The sequence below is a fragment of the Gekko japonicus genome, unplaced genomic scaffold (assembly GCF_001447785.1).
Source record: "Gekko japonicus isolate JY-2015 unplaced genomic scaffold, Gekko_japonicus_V1.1 scaffold985, whole genome shotgun sequence".
NCBI lineage: Eukaryota > Metazoa > Chordata > Lepidosauria > Squamata > Gekkonidae > Gekko > Gekko japonicus.
Window position 1 is genome coordinate 360,920 of NW_015172032.1, and position 5,286 is coordinate 366,205.

Genomic DNA, 5,286 nt, shown 5'->3' on the forward strand with positions numbered 1-5,286 from the left:
ATTTAATCAGCAACAAGGTTTTGTGCATTCTCTTTATTGTCCGGGGGGGAGGAAGTGGGGTGTGTGGCTAGAAAGGCAGAGGAAGGGGGACAAGAGTTCTGTAGTCTCGGGAGGTCAGTGAGAGAGTGAGCCAATATAACAAAAGCACCAATGACCACCATCCCTTCCTTCCAGCTGAGAGAAGTTGTAGTTGGCCACCTGCAGAGGTCACAGCGGCCAAGGTTTGCCCCCATTTTCCTTTCTCACATACCAGAAGTTATAAATACAATTCTGACAGGCTGAAGAGAAAATCACTCTAATAATTTATATGAGTATTACAGGGCCCCAGCCAAACTATAGAAAGGGAACTTGTGAATCAAAATAACTGCTAGATATGTTCATAGAGATGGTACTTATTTCTGGTGGAGCTGCAGTACAGTCACACAACTCTTTTAATGGGTTGTTAATGTAATTAAAGATATCTATGTTTGGTTATGACCTACTATTAAACTCTTTGATTATTCCCTTAGCTCTACAAAGGATATTGTTGCCAAACAGAACCAGGAATTGCTAATTAATCTCCTTGTTACAGTCAGGGTGGAGTCAGCACGAAGCTGGAAATCAAATGATTGAAGACAATTAAGAGAATGCACAAAACCTTGTTGCTGATTAAATTGGCACCTATAATTAAGTACAAGCGAAGGAAGAGAAAAGAGGGACACATTTATGGGGAAAATGACATAGTTTGAAACTCCTAAAACACCGGGTATAGGCAGCATGTATCTCTGACAGTTTTGTTTAATTAAGGATTGTGTAGATATTTAACAAACATTAACAGTATACTAAGATTTGTTATCATTTTTATTTTATATCCATTTGTGGGGAAACTTTTATATCTCTCTTTTTACACAATAGTTGCTCTCCATCCCCAGTGAAGTTCATATTAAAAGTAGTGTTAACACACACACAATGCTGCCATTTTTTTGTTGCTGGCTCTTATTAATTTAGCTGCGTTACTGTGCTTTTTGAATTTTATTTTATTAGCCTCCCCAAATGCCTCCAAGGTTGAGGGAAAGTGGCCTCTAACTTGTATAAATAAATAATAAATATGCGAGCTAAATAAATGCAGCAATGTATTTATTTAGATATTTACATCCCATTTTTCACCAGTGGGGACCCAAAAGAGCTTACATCAGTTTCCTCTCCTCCATTTTATTCTTACAACAACCCTGTAAAGTAGTCTAGATTTAGAAAGGTGGCTGGCTGAAGGTCATCCAACAAGCTTCCACGGTAGAGCAGGGATTCAGATCTGGATCTTCCAAATCTTCAGGCTCAACAAGACACTGGGGGGGGGAGAGAGCTTGGAAATACTGCTTCTCATCTACACCCAACACATTGGCATCACACATCAGTAAAGGGCGCCATCATACAAACAATAGTATAGTGAAGTGTAGTTCAGCTGAGATAGTGCGTTCTTATCTAGGACTGTGCATATTATCTGGCCTGTGAAACAGTGAATCTGTTGGAGAAGAAAATGATGTAATGTCTCCCTTTTAAAGAAACCATTATTTTCCTTTCCTGTGCTCCTTTCCTGTGTTTATTATGGTTTCTATTATAACCTTAACACTTTAATATCCAGTAGCTTTCCTCAACATTGAATTGAAATTTAGACTTGTAGAGGGAGTATCTGCATTAAATGTAATTTTAGCACTGATCATTTCCCAAATATCAGCTCTGAACACATTTAATTGATCTGAATCCCTCCACCAACTTTACAGTCATCTTAGTCAGCACACACACACACACACACACACATGTGCAGCCCTCGAGTTGGGCAAGTCATGACCTGGGACTGCTTCGGGCTAGGAAAGTAGTGGGGGGGGAGCTTTAGCCCTTCTCCCAAATTCTGTAATCCAGATCTGAACTGGGCCTCTATGATGCTTTCAAAATTAGTTACCAGAACCTGCCATCTGACTGAGAGAAAAGTGAGTCAGATCAGGGGAATGCTGACCAACTCATTACAAAACATGACATCTAATTTGGCCCTCAGTTTTAAATAATCTTAATTAGTAGGGATTGGGGGAAAAAACCTGTAAAATCTCCCTGTGAAATTTAACTACTGTCTCTTTGCAATACCACTTTTCAGTAACCATAGAATAATCAAGACAATTCAATATATTTAAAAGTCAGTCTTTTAACATTTAACATTTAGCTCAGCTTCATCTTCAAGCTACTTTTTAAACAAAAGTTTTTAAAGGCATCTTTGTATTTTTGCAAGGAAATTCTGACAGGTTTGCAGTTATTTTTAAATTAATAAATGATCATCTTATTTTTTTTTTTTTTTGATAGTACATACTTATCTACATAAAGAAGCATTTAATACACCTTTGATTTACTCTTTCTTCCAAAATTGTGAGTTAGAGCATTTGAAACCCATCAAAACAATGAAATACTTGAGGTGTCTGTTCAAACTCATTTCCCCACCAAACTCACTGTCAGTTTTGGACCATTATTGAATACTACTGTGTAAAACCTGGATGCCATAAGCAATAAAAAGTTAAGAGTAGTGAGTTTGGAAGTTTTAATGTGTTTTCTTCTTGTAATATAAAGCTCATTCCCAGAATTTCACTGGACCGTGCGGACAGGCCAACTGTCACAGCTGTCTGTCAAAGTTGAATTAGATGAAGGCAGACAATACAGGCTTTGTGGGGGAACTGAAGCAGTAGCCTCAAAAGTTTCCATTTCTCATCCAAGGGCACTGTGGGAACATTGTCTTCCCCCTCTCTGAAAAGAGAATGGAACAATTATGTTACTGAAATTCCACAGTGAGCCTGAAAGACTGTTTATGTCCAGCCAGGGAGACAGTGAAAACTGAAAGGAGTTTCATGACAGCAGGGGTGGAAGTTTCTGGGTATATTCTTCAATAGTATGGTGGGCCTGATGCTCCTCTCTTGGAGTAGTGTAAATTAGAAGGAAATCCACAAATGTTAATGGTGTGGAACTAGTAAGACCAGGCCTCAGTTATGTCTGACATTTGTGTAGTGCTGCTCCACCATACTCTGGAGATTTTTATTACTGTCAATCGCATGTCTTCTTTCCAAGCCAAAGCTGAACTCTACATTTCACAGAAAAGTGTAATGGTAACACTTCGAATTGTATATGCAATGGTGAAAAATTCAAGCATATCTTTGAAGAAATCTTCTGCATAAATTTATAATACTGTTTCCTTTCTGGACTGAAAAGAAAAGCATGAATTTCAACATGAACCCAGTTGTGTAAAGTTTCCATGGGAGGCTGCGTGTTTAGTTCCCTTTTTTCACATACTTAGGATAATCACACCCCACACCTCCTCCAGTAAATTATCTGTCACTTTCAGGAAAAATAGCCACCCAAATTTCCTTGGCAACTTCCCAGGCCAGGAGTCACTTCTGTAGATTAGATCAGTCTATTTTACTAATAACTCTTTCCTGATATTATTTTAGTGCCAAGAATGCTGTTCTCTAAATATACGAATACATAACATAGCATGGTTCTCTTAGGCAGAATGTTCTACTTGCACATGAATTCCCACACACATATGTCTTCACTGGTAATCTGTGAAAAAGTTATGCTAGCAAATATCAGCTGGGATCCAAACAAATATTTAAATTTGCTCACTGGACTATTTTTATAGTCCAGTGAGCAAATTTATGAGATTATCCTCTCAGTCTCAAAAGCAGTCTGAGCAGTTCTTATTCAAGAAAAAATAATTTGGATTCCTCCTCCCTATTTGTGTTCTGTGAATCCTTCTATGGATCATGGTCATGGTGAGTAGATGGGGAACTTGCATCTACCATCAAATCCTAGTTCAGGCACTTCCAGGTATCACACAATTAAAATGAATACCTTACAACCAGTGTTCCCTCTAAGATGAGTTAGTGTGAGCTAGCCTCTGGCTCACCTATTTTTGTCTTCGCTCAGGAAGGATGGCTCCAGGGCAAACTAATTTATGTAGTAGCCAAATCACCTGCTCACAACTTTAATGCTGGTAGCTCACAAAGTAGATTTTTTTGCTCACAAGAGTCCACAACTTAGAGGGAGCATTGCTTACAACAGACATTCATCTTACCATCTTACTTTAGCACTAGAAATTAGCATTGGACAAATGTTGTTCATCTCCTTCCGTTCAACTCAATATCCTTTCTATTCTCCCCACCTTTTGGCAATAATTTTGAACATATAATTTGGGATATGTGTGAGCTGACTGCTTGAATGAATGGCTTGGGCGTTTTCATGGGAATGTGAGAAAACTGATTTCCATTTATTTTATATTGAAAATGTCATAAAAGGGTTTTTTAAAAGCTCATAATAAGTGATCTTGTTTTTTGCCTTATGTCATTAATTTTGCACAGATGTTTTGCGAATTGATCTCTTTTATTGTCAGTCCTGCAGAAAGATTTCGCTAATTGCTAACTTTTATCATCAGGCCATGCAGATGTTTTGGTAATCATTTATTTGTGTTGCAGATGTTTATTTCACTGGGCATGTGTTTTGTACTTCTATTGTCCTCAAGATGAGGTCACTAATTACCCAAGATTTTTGTCTTTTGTATGCATGCTAATGTGAATTTTATAGGTGACAATTTAACTGTCTATGGGTACAGTCAGACGGCATGCTGAGAGCGGGTTAAACTGCTCCAGTTCTAACCGGATTATATTTGATCTGGATAATCACGATCACACTTACCTTCCTTATCACTGCACAGTTATGTCACTCCCCAGCATCTACTCTAGTGACACGCAGGAGCATATGTTGGCGGGTTTTCCCCCCTCAGTTTGCGCATACGCATAGGCGCCCCTCCGTAGAAGGGGGGAAACTATCATGGCACATGTGCAGAACCACCAGGGCAAATCAATCCAACCCCTCCAACAAAAGACTTCCCTTTAAATGTTTGACCTGAAAATGGCCTCTATGAGATCCCAAACTCATCTAAACGCTAAAACAAGTGACCGTTTAAATGTCGGTTTTCTAAACGCGGTGGTAGAGCTCCACCTATGCACACACCGCCAATGCATTAAAAAATGGCGGACGAAAAGCGGACGCCTCGGGCAGCTTTCGAGCAGGGAGGGGGTTTAAACCAGGAGTGGCTTGACACCAGTGGAGTGATCACACAGGGAGGAAATGCGGCTTTAAACGGGAGAGCTGAGAAAACACCACTTTGGGACCTGGTAACAAAATACTCCAGGTTAAAGCAGTTTTGAGCTGGAAACCAACAGCTGGGGATGGGAGGCAGATGTTGACTGTGTGATCGTGCAGATAAAATCCATT